This window comes from Ambystoma mexicanum, chromosome 3p (assembly GCF_040938575.1).
Source record: "Ambystoma mexicanum isolate Mex_15411 chromosome 3p, UKY_AmexF1_1, whole genome shotgun sequence".
Classification (NCBI taxonomy): Eukaryota; Metazoa; Chordata; class Amphibia; order Caudata; family Ambystomatidae; genus Ambystoma; species Ambystoma mexicanum.
Window position 1 is genome coordinate 738,562,030 of NC_090925.1, and position 12,369 is coordinate 738,574,398.

General features: G+C 48.7%; 1 protein-coding gene across 2 annotated transcripts in view; it reads left to right on the top strand.

The window, feature by feature from the left end:
• Positions 1–12,369, top strand: part of SRCAP (Snf2 related CREBBP activator protein) — a 2,075,623-nt gene that overhangs the window by 1,286,433 nt on the left and 776,821 nt on the right. The window lies entirely within an intron of this gene.

The window sequence follows — 12,369 nt, forward strand, 5'->3', positions numbered from 1 at the left end:
CCTTTCACCTTCCCCTTGCACTTTTTCCCTTCCCCTTACCCCTGCACTTGCGCAATCTGAATGACACCTCGCCTAGTAGGATCGTTGTCTGTCTTCCCCTTGTTCCCCCCCCTCCCTGCCTCGTCGCGCCTTGAAACACTTGTGTATAGGCGCGTTACAAATGCCATATCATATCATATTCACAATAGGTCAAGAGAACACAGTAGAACAAGTAAACACTGACCAGGGCTTGGTGTAAAAGAGATATAATTATTTATTTTAAACCACATTTAGAAAAACACAGGCACTAATAGTAAGCAATTCAAAAACACGGTCACTAAAAGATATACACTCCCTTAAAAGAATATTAGACAAGTCTTAAGTAAAGCCCCACTTATTTTCAGACAGCGGTGAGCGCTTAACGTAGATGGCACTCTAATAGTTTGTTTTAAAAAGGGAGGGAAGAGCAGAGAACAAGTTGAAACAGATCCCAACACTTTTATCAGAACATAACAAGAGAGGAAGGCAAAGTAAAACCGTGAAGTTAGAGTTCAAGAGGTCGGATCCACTTTCAGAGGATCCAAACGAAATGTGTCCAAGGTCACACGGTTGCAGTGCACAAAGGTCTTGTAAAGGTTCAAAAAGGAGTTGGACCAAAGAAAGGGACCAGTTAGAGGGTCAAGGCGGTCAGCCCAGTCCAGAAGGTTAAGGGGTATTATTACCTTGTAGCAATCTTTAGAAAGGGAGGCCTGGCGGACACGGTACCTTAAAGTGGTGAGAACGCTCCAGCAGGGGCAGTTGTTCCTGGCAGCGGGTGCAAGTTGGTGCTTCGTCCGGGGGAAGAGAGGATCTCGTCGTGGAGGAAGACAGGAGTCCGTTGCACTGCCAGGGAAGAAACCAGCCGCAGAGTTTCTCAGGTACAAGGAGCGGTCCGGGGATTTGTGGTCCAATGGTGAGTGGCTATCCGGCTGCCGGGGTGCTTGGCACGGGCAGTTCGACCACAAACCGGGCTGGGGTGCGAAGAAAGAAAGGTAAACTGTTTGTGCCCACCAGTCAGGGGAAGAAGCCTCTCCAGTCGGGAGATCTTCTCTGTCGTCGGGAAGTGGTGAGTCTGTTCTGCAGGGCTCCACCGGTGGTGTCGTCGTGGTAGGTCCGCTCAGCTTCTCCCTCGTCGGATTCTCAGGTCCTGTGGCGACTTCTGAAGTGCCAGTCCCCAAAGCCCTGCTTTTATGCAGAAAACCCCCATTCACTCAGCCTAGCTGTCATTCAAACATGCTAAGTGGTGAGCCGGCCGGCTCACCACTTGGGCCAATCACACAAGAGTGCGACTTGAGTTCCTAAGGTAACTCAGTCCAGGGTGCCTAAACGCCCTCCCACACCCCCCTGTTGTACCCAGACAAAGTGGCCCTACTTTTCGAGGCTTCTGTGGAGAAGCACGCCAAAAAGTGGAACAAAGGGCTCGACTTGAGTTGGGGTCACAGAAGAGAACACACGCCATTTTAGAATCGAGTCTTGGCAAAATATACCAACAGGAGAATTAATATTAATTAAATAAACCGGCGGTATGTTCGAGGCTTTGAGAATTAAATAATTAAAGTTGGTAGCCTCGAACAATGGGAAAATCCCATAGGAAAATATTTGCGGTCGAATATAAAGTAGTTTCCACTGCCACCAGCCAAAACTCGATCAGGGGGGATGGAGACGTGCCCCCTCGACTAACAGACCCCGGGGCAATCGAATTGCCCCGACCACTACGTCCACAATATGATGGTTTGTACTGGTTTCTGTTAATAATTTGGGACTAGTAAAGCCAATGGTGACTTTACATGCCCTGGGAGACAGTAGTCAGTCCCAGGGTATGGAGTCTATGGTGGGGGGTCACTATGACACCCCTGTGTTACTGCACGGAGGGTGCTGTGTAACACACATAGGAAAAACACATGAGACCCTATGGAGTAAAGGACCCCATAGCCCATAAAACACATTACCAGTCAAAGGAATACCATACGTCATGTCCAAGAGTGGAAGAAAAAGAGTCTCACTCTTAGGAGGAAAAAAACAAACTCCAGAAATCCAGCAAAACTGCCTGGAGACTCACTAGGTTAGGAAATCCAGCCTAAAGAGAGAATTCTCCCTAACACCTAGCACCAGAGTCTACGAGGGATCCACGTTTATTCCTATCTGGATGACTGGCTCATCCGCGGGAGGTTGCTGTCGCACACATGGCGAAGACCGTCCGGCTGCTGACGGAGCTGGGGTTCTCGAACTATGCGAAATCTTGCTTGGTGCCATCGCAAGACGCATTGTTTCTGGTGTCTCGGCTCAACACGGTGTCATGCCTTGCGTCTCCGTGAGAGGAGAGGATTGCAGCCATCCTGGGCAAGGTGCAACGGCTGTTGACCCTGAAGATCGTAAGGGTGAGGTCCATCAAGTCTCTTCTCGGCTTGATGTCGTCATGCATATAACTCATTCGGCTGTGCAGGCTGCGGATGCGCCCACTGCAAGAGTTCCTCTAGGCCCGTTGGATTCAGGTTTCAGGAAGCTTCGAAGACAAGATCCCTCTCGACGAAATTTTCGGTTGAGTGATACATCGGTGGGGAGTCCGCACGCATTTGTCGGCGGGCACAGCCTTCCAGACACCAACTCATCGGGAGACGGTCACGACGGACGCCTCCCTGGAAGGTTGGGGCACGCACACTGGAAGTCTCCATGCAAGAGGCCTGTGGCTACCGGAGAAGTTGCATATCAACGTACTGGAGCTGTGGGCAGTGTTTTGGGCCCTGAAGTTTTTCCTTCCATCCCTCAAAGGTAAGGTGATATGGGTCTTCACAGACAACACCACCACGATGTTCTACATCCGGAAGCAGAGTTGCACCAGATCCCCAGCGCTCTCCGGAGAGGCGCAGGACCTATGGCACTGAGCCGTTGCCCAGGGGATGTTCCTCGTCCTGCTTCATCTGGCAGGAGTGAAGAACACCATCGCCGACTCCCTCAGCAGGGAGTTGCGTTCTTGCCATGAGTGGGAGCTTCGGCAGAACCAAGTGGCTCTTCTGTTCCGTCGATGCAGCAATACCGATCTGTTTGCGACGGCGACGAACACCAAGTGCCAGAGGTTCGCCAGCAGGTTTCCCCAGCCGGGGAGCATGGGGGACGCATTCTTATTCCCCTGGGATGACTTGTTCCTGTATGCGTTCCCTCCGTTGCTGTTGCTTCTTCGAATAGTCGATCAACTCAGACGGTCCCGGTGCAGGATGATCCTCGTCGCACCGGCGTGGTCGAGAGATATGGTACCCGGTCCTTCTGGACTTGTCAGCGTCCCCTCCAGTCAAGATTCCAGTGGCCGCAGATCTACTCGCCAGAGAAGGAGGCGCGATCCTGCACCACGACCCAGGTCACTGAACTTGCAGGCTTGGCTCCTGCAGCGCTAGAGTTTTGAGGATACGATATCCCGGCGGACTGCAAGGAGGTGCTTGCCCAGGCCAGGGCTTCGTCTACACTGAAATGCTACGGACAAAAGTGGAAGAGGTTTGCTGTCTGGTGCCGTGCACAGAAGATGACCCTCTGCGGATTACGGCTCTGCAGGTTCTGCCGTATTTGCTGTCGTTGTCCAAAGCAGGGCTGGCTCATTCCTCCATCCAGGTTCATCTAGCGGCTATCTCCCGCTACACCAGAACTCCTGGATGGTCGTTATGGTCAAATCGCCTGGTCAAGGAGTTCATCAAAGGACCTTTCCGTTTGTTCCGCTGTTGAAGGCTCTGGGCCTGGCGTGGGATCTCAATGTGGTGTTGACTAGGCTCATGGGTCCTCTGTTCGAGCCTATGCATTCTGCGCCACTGAATGTTTTGTCATGGAAAACAGCTCTTCTTGTGGCCATCACCTCTGCACGACGAGTGGGAGAGATCCAGGCCCTCTCTTGTAAACCACCTTACTTGACATTCCACGAGACAAGGGTGGCGCTACGGACGCACCCCTCCTTCATGCCCAAGGTGCCGTCAGACTTTCATTTTTAAATGAGCCCTTGGTGTTAACTGCATTCTTCCTGATGCCTTTGTCACCGGCTGAGAGGACTTTGCACCCGCTGGATGTGGCTAGAGCGCTGAAGTTCTACTTGGACCGCACAGAGTTTTAAGAAGACGTTGCAACTTTTTGTGAACTTTGGCACTGTGAATCAAGGGAAGGCCCTCTCCAAGGCTTCCATTTCCAGGTGGCTCTCCGGCTGCATCACCCATTGTCACCGGTTTGCAAGCCGACCGTTGCCTGGCAGTCCGAGAGCCCACTCGACCAGAGCGATCGCTGCAACTATGGTGTTCCTGTCTGGTGTGCCCCTGCTGGACATCTGCACAGCTGCTACGTGGAGGTCAATGCACACCTTCACAAAGTTCTACTGCGTCGACAGGGATTCCAGGGAGGAGTCCAGAGTCGGGCAAGCAGTGCTGCGCAACCTGTTCACTTGAAGGTGAGCCTGATGAGGAGGTAAGAGATGCTTAATGTTGAGCCTTGCCACCTTCTGTGGTTATGCATGTGTACTGCTATGTATTTTTTATTCATGAGCATGTGAATCCATGCCAGACCCCATGCTGGAGAAGGAACAAGTTACTTACCTGTAACTGTTGTTCTCCAGCATGGGTCTGGCATGGATTCACATGCGAACCCTCCCGCCTACCTCTCTGCGGCTCTTGGACCTACTGCCATTTTACGTGCTACCAAATCGTAGGTTGGCTGCCAGAGGAGGGGCTTAGGTAGAGGGCAGTCATTGGCTGGGGGCAGTATGACCCAGAGACCAGTGATTGGTTGTTAGGAGAAAGACAGTTCAGAATTGAAACTGAAACTGATTTTTTTCTTTACCGAGGATTCCCAGCCGGACGACAGGGAATATTCATTAGTATGTGAATCCATGCCAGACCCATGCTGGAGAACAACAGTTACAGATAAGTAACTTGTTCCTGTTAGGGAGAATTCTCTGTTTAGGCTGAATTTCCCTACCTAGTGAGTCCCCCAGCAGCTTTGCTGGATTTCTGGGGTTTAATTTTTTCTCCTGCCAAGAGTGAGACTCTTTTACCCTCACTCTTGGACATGTTGAAGTGTGTTTTCTTGGTTAAACCTTGTGTTGAATGGGCTATGGGGTCTTTTACTCCATAGGGCCTCATGTATTTTTGTGATGTGGGTTACACAGCACCCTCTGTGCCGTGACCCAGGGGTGTCCTAGGGACTCCCCAACATAGACTCCATACCCTGGGACTGACTACTGTCTCCCAGAGCATGTAAAGTCACCAAAGACTTTGCTAGTCTTGAATCCTGAACAGAACCAGTACAAACCATCATATTGTGGACGTACTGGCTGGGGCAATTCGATTGCCCCAGGGTCTGTTAGTCGAGGGGGCACGTCTCCGTCCCCCCTGATCGAGTTTTGGCTGGTGGCAGTGGAAACTACTTTTTATATTCGACCGCGAATATTTCCCTATGGGATTTCCCATTGTTTTAGGCTAACACATTTAATTATTTATTTACGGTAGCCTTAAACATACCGCCGGTTTATATATTTATTTTTATAACTCCGGTTGGGACTTTTTGCCAAAACTTGATTCTAAAATGGCGTTGGTGTTCGCCTCTGTAACTCTGACCCAAAGTGGAGCCCTTTGTTCCACTTTTGGCGGGCTTCTCCACAGAAGCCCTCCAAAGTGGTGCCACTCTGTCTGGGGTACTTAGGAGGGGTGGAGGGGGATTTAGGCACCCTGGACTGAGTTACCTTGGTAACTCAAGTCGCACTCCGTCCTGATTGGCCCAAGTGGTGAGCCGCCCGGCTCACCACTTAGCATGTTTGAGTGACAGCTAGGCTGGGTGAATGGGGGTTTGCTGCATAAAAGCAGGGCTTTGGGGACTGGGACTTCAGAAGTCGCCACAGGACCAAGAATCCGACGAGGGAAGAGCTGAGCCGACCTGCTTCGACGACACCACCCGGTGGAGCCCTGCTGAACCGTCTCACCACTTTTTCCCGACGACCGAGGAGAACTCTTAACGGAGTGGCTCCTTCCCTTGACTGGTGGGGACAACCAGTTTTCGCCTTCTTTCCGTTCTTTTGAGGTATCTCGTGGCCGCCTTGCCTGTGCCAAGCACCCCGGCATCCGGAATACCACACTTTACCCCCATACCGCGAAAGTCGGTACCAACCCTTTAACCGGAGGACTCCGCGGCTGGTTTCTTCCCGGGCAGTGCTACGACCTTTCTCTTCTGCTCTTCAGCGAGATATTCTTCTCCCCTGACCGACGTCGAGCCTTGCTGTCACTGCCTGGAACAACTGCCCCCGCTGGAGGATCCTTTCCGCTTAAGGTACTGTGTTCCGCCTGGCTTCCCTTGCTACCGACTGTACGGGGTAGATTTAGTCCCCGGCTTTCGAACCTGGGAGTGCCTGGGACACTTTGGCTAAACTTTCTGAGCCACTCTAACCTCTTTTTGACTCTTTGCAAGACTTTGAATCTCTAACTAACAGTGTGATCTTGGGCACATTTTCGCTCCGGCTACTCTAAGAGTGGGCCCTGCCTAGTGACTTTTGCTCACCTGTGACTTTATTCTTCTTTAAGCCTATTGCAAGTGCTCTGGACCTTAGAGTGGTGTGTCTAACCCATTTCTGCTTTTTCTCTCCCTTTCTTGGAAACTACTAGAGTGTCATCTAACGTTAAGCACTCACCTCTGTTTTAATTAAGTGGTGTTTACTTAGAGTTGTCTAGATAGGAGAAAGGATTGAATCTACTTTCATTATAACTGTGTTGAAGTGCTTTTACTATATTTTTGCTAGAGTGTTTTTAACTTATGTGTATTTTAAATAAATAACTATATACTTTTGAAACCAAGCTCTGGTCAGTGTTTGCTTGTGCTATTGTGTTTTGGTACATATTGTGTATACTTTACATACTGCCTAACTCTTCTTGAGAGAAGTCTGACTGCTCAGCCACAGCTACCAGGTAAATCTGGGTGGTACAGACTGCTACCAAAGGGGTTTACTGCTCTACCTGTAGTCTTAAATCTTTTGCAGTGTTCCCCAAGGGAACTGCACAGGTTTCTGCCTAACACTGGTGGCAGCGGTGGGATTTGTATTGAGTATACATTTTATTGTGCTTTAGATACCTTAGTGCAACTAACCACAAAGCTTAGCACTGAAAAAGTAAAACCTCTAACATGTCAGTTATAGAAAGCTATAGTCAAGAGTCCCTTGCAGCCAAAACTGCTGATTGTTTAAGAGTGCTCTGTAAACATAAGGATCTCCTGACTAAGGGCAAGAAAATGGAGCTGATTGAAAGATTGTTAGCTAACCAAAGTCTGGGTGATGGTTCAGAGGAACCTACCACTCCAGCAACTGTAGATGACAGTGTTGAAATTAACATGGAGCAAAATGTTGATGATTCTGAGGAAGAGTCAGAAGAGGAGGGTGAGGCTGTTGTAACTGTCCCCCCTAGGCCTCTGCCTGCTCTACCTGCTGTGCCTACTGGACCTTTACCAGGTCCCACATTTAGTCCTCAGTACTTTGAACTGGAGAAAATGAAGCTAGAATTGGAGTATAAGAAACTTAATGCTCAAACTGACAAAGAACTAAGGCTAAGGGAAATGGAGCTCAAGTATGACTTAGAAATGAAGAAATTATCTGTTGAGAATGTTTCTCTCTCTGGCTCCTCTAGAAGTTCCAGTCCTAAAAGACCCCGGATGCCTAAAGAATTGGTTGGTATGTATGAGCCTAAGTTGGATGTGTTGGATTGGTTGTCTCTGTTTGAATATAATCATGGGCTCCAGAACATCACAGGAAATGACTTACTCACCTGGTTGTTCTCTAGGCTTCCCCCTGTTGCAACTGATGTGGTAATGGAGATGGGGGAGGAGGATAGGAAGGACTATGAATGTGTGAAACTAGCTTTGATAGCTAGGTTTGGGAAGACCCCTTCCCAGTATCTTAAGAGGTTTAGGAGCCTCAAAAAGCATGATGGTACCCCTTGGGCTACCTGGGTGAGTGAATGTTTGAAAAACTTAGAGGGATGGATTAAGGGTTACAAGGTGAACACTTATGAGGCGATGAGAAATCTCTTTATGTTGGAGTCAATTTATGATGCCTGCTCTCCTGAGCTCAGACAGCACTTGGCTGATTCACAGGAATTGGATCCTAGGAAGCTAGCTAAGGCTGCTGACTTGTGGGTTGCCAACAGGGCCACTCACAAGGATTCTGGGGTAACTCAGAAGAAGGATGGGGAGAAACAGCCTAAAAAGGACCCCAAAGAGAATTCTAATACCTCCCATACCCAAGAGGGCCACAAACAACCAAATAACCAGGGTAAGCCCCAGGGTAAACCGAATCAGGCTAGTGTACCTTCTGGCCACAAGCCAGAAGGAGGTCAGAGCAAGCCACCCTTCCAGAGAGCATTTGGACAATGCTATGTCTGTCAGGGTACTGACCATATCAAAGGAGATCCCAAGTGCAAGGGTAAACCTGCAGGGATCAGCACAGTCTCCTTAGCCTTCACTCCTGAGGATGAAGTACAGATGGCTAGTGCCCACTTTGAACTCTTTGCTGAAGAACCCTTGGGTCTTCAAGCAACTGTAAACTTAGAGCCTATGGGTCTGGTTAGTCCCCAGAATAGGGTTGTGTATAACTCCCTACCTGTTAACTCTAAGGTGTATTATGTGGACAGTGTTCTTGTCAATGGCCAGGATACTCCTGCCAGGAGAGACACTGGGGCCAGCAGAACAGTAGTGGATGAAAGCTTCTTTCAACCTGAGGATGTGGCCAAAGCACCCAAAGGTCCCACTAAGATGTCTGGAGGCCCTGTCCAAATGGTTCCTATTCTACCAGCCCTCATTCAGTGTAACAACATGACAGTGAGGATCCCTGTCAGTGTTCAGACTGAGGTACCTGGGAAGGTCCTGTTAGGGAATGACCTAAGAACTCTAGGAGTAGTGTCACATACCCCCAGGCCTCCCAGTATGGAGAAGCAGAACTTAACCAAATTGGCTAGAAAGGCTACCTTGAAGGACCCTTCCAAGCCTGTGGGACCCTCTACTGAGAACCCCACTACAAGCCCTGGTGTTAGTAAGTTGACCTCTAACCCAGGCACATTTCAGGATAGTATGCTAGGAACATGGGTGCCCCAACCAAGCTCCATCATTGTTCCCCTAGTCTCAGAGTCTCTGACTCCCCCTGCTTCTGAGGAAGAGGTGGATAGACCAACTAGGCCCCTATCTGGACCTGAGAGAACTGGTAATTCTCAGTGCTGGTGGAAAACCAGAAAAGAAAAGTCTAAGGCCAAAAACCTTCAGACTGTTGGACCTTCTACTGAAGACCCCAACTCAAATCCTAATGTTAGGGGGGAAACTCCTAAAATAGGTAAGGGTAGATCTAAGAGGAAGGGGAAGCAGGTGCAGTGCCTAACCCCAACCCCTCCAACCAAGAGGCCTAAGACCCAACCTGCTCCCACAAGAGAGGTGGTGAGGAACCTTGGAGGCCCCTCTAGATCTAAGGGAATCCTTTATAAGGACCCCTTCAAAAAGCCTAACATAGGTTCAGAAGTTGTACCAACTTCTGAGGGACTGGTCAACCAGATCCCCTATAACAAAAAGACTGATGTTCCTCAAAGGGTTTGTAGGTCCTTTAGCTTGCAAAAGAAAACCTTTGAGTTCTCCCTTAAGCATAGGTCAAGGTGTCACCATCAAAATGCTGATGGACTCTCTAGGATGTATATCATCGACTAGAGGTATGAGGTTCATCCAGGAGTGGATTAAATCCTCCTGTCCCTTAGTCTGGGGGGGGCGAGTGTTAGGGAGAATTCTCTGTTTAGGCTGAATTTCCCTACCTAGTGAGTCCCCCAGCAGCTTTGCTGGATTTCTGGGGTTTAATTTTTTCTCCTGCCAAGAGTGAGACTCTTTTACCCTCACTCTTGGACATGTTGAAGTGTGTTTTCTTGGTTAAACCTTGTGTTGAATGGGCTATGGGGTCTTTTACTCCATAGGGCCTCATGTATTTTTGTGATGTGGGTTACACAGCACCCTCTGTGCCGTGACCCAGGGGTGTCCTAGGGACTCCCCAACATAGACTCCATACCCTGGGACTGACTACTGTCTCCCAGAGCATGTAAAGTCACCAAAGACTTTGCTAGTCTTGAATCCTGAACAGAACCAGTACAAACCATCATATTGTGGACGTACTGGCTGGGGCAATTCGATTGCCCCAGGGTCTGTTAGTCGAGGGGGCACGTCTCCGTCCCCCCTGATCGAGTTTTGGCTGGTGGCAGTGGAAACTACTTTTTATATTCGACCGCGAATATTTCCCTATGGGATTTCCCATTGTTTTAGGCTAACACATTTAATTATTTATTTACGGTAGCCTTAAACATACCGCCGGTTTATATATTTATTTTTATAACTCCGGTTGGGACTTTTTGCCAAAACTTGATTCTAAAATGGCGTTGGTGTTCGCCTCTGTAACTCTGACCCAAAGTGGAGCCCTTTGTTCCACTTTTGGCGGGCTTCTCCACAGAAGCCCTCCAAAGTGGTGCCACTCTGTCTGGGGTACTTAGGAGGGGTGGAGGGGGATTTAGGCACCCTGGACTGAGTTACCTTGGTAACTCAAGTCGCACTCCGTCCTGATTGGCCCAAGTGGTGAGCCGCCCGGCTCACCACTTAGCATGTTTGAGTGACAGCTAGGCTGGGTGAATGGGGGTTTGCTGCATAAAAGCAGGGCTTTGGGGACTGGGACTTCAGAAGTCGCCACAGGACCAAGAATCCGACGAGGGAAGAGCTGAGCCGACCTGCTTCGACGACACCACCCGGTGGAGCCCTGCTGAACCGTCTCACCACTTTTTCCCGACGACCGAGGAGAACTCTTAACGGAGTGGCTCCTTCCCTTGACTGGTGGGGACAACCAGTTTTCGCCTTCTTTCCGTTCTTTTGAGGTATCTCGTGGCCGCCTTGCCTGTGCCAAGCACCCCGGCATCCGGAATACCACACTTTACCCCCATACCGCGAAAGTCGGTACCAACCCTTTAACCGGAGGACTCCGCGGCTGGTTTCTTCCCGGGCAGTGCTACGACCTTTCTCTTCTGCTCTTCAGCGAGATATTCTTCTCCCCTGACCGACGTCGAGCCTTGCTGTCACTGCCTGGAACAACTGCCCCCGCTGGAGGATCCTTTCCGCTTAAGGTACTGTGTTCCGCCTGGCTTCCCTTGCTACCGACTGTACGGGGTAGATTTAGTCCCCGGCTTTCGAACCTGGGAGTGCCTGGGACACTTTGGCTAAACTTTCTGAGCCACTCTAACCTCTTTTTGACTCTTTGCAAGACTTTGAATCTCTAACTAACAGTGTGATCTTGGGCACATTTTCGCTCCGGCTACTCTAAGAGTGGGCCCTGCCTAGTGACTTTTGCTCACCTGTGACTTTATTCTTCTTTAAGCCTATTGCAAGTGCTCTGGACCTTAGAGTGGTGTGTCTAACCCATTTCTGCTTTTTCTCTCCCTTTCTTGGAAACTACTAGAGTGTCATCTAACGTTAAGCACTCACCTCTGTTTTAATTAAGTGGTGTTTACTTAGAGTTGTCTAGATAGGAGAAAGGATTGAATCTACTTTCATTATAACTGTGTTGAAGTGCTTTTACTATATTTTTGCTAGAGTGTTTTTAACTTATGTGTATTTTAAATAAATAACTATATACTTTTGAAACCAAGCTCTGGTCAGTGTTTGCTTGTGCTATTGTGTTTTGGTACATATTGTGTATACTTTACATACTGCCTAACTCTTCTTGAGAGAAGTCTGACTGCTCAGCCACAGCTACCAGGTAAATCTGGGTGGTACAGACTGCTACCAAAGGGGTTTACTGCTCTACCTGTAGTCTTAAATCTTTTGCAGTGTTCCCCAAGGGAACTGCACAGGTTTCTGCCTAACAGTTCCTTCTCAATTATTTTGGGATTACTGTTTTTCACAGTGAACTTTTCCTATTAAGATATCAACCCATGATTTCAAACTAGACCTTCAAATTCATAATCTTTAAAGAAGGCGGGACATTAAACTGATGCATTCTCCATGAAAATTTCTTAAGCTGTGCACCAGTGATTTAAGTAGGGTTTCTCTAACAGAAAGCTACATTGCATACTCATTTTTGTGTTGGAATGTAACATGTTGGCTCACCTTGCTAAAATGAAAAAGTAGCCATTTATACTTTGGTTTTAAATGTCGGTCTTGATATTGTATTACATGAATAAATGAAAGTGATGCATTGTGAATCTTGTTTTCTTAATACATTTAGTGTTTAAGATTTGTTTTGCAAAATTACATTCCTTGATTTTTGCATGAAATGTTCTGTTTTGAAAGGAAGAGGTGTATTCATAATTGGTGGACTCAGTGGTTACCGGGAGGTTTTAA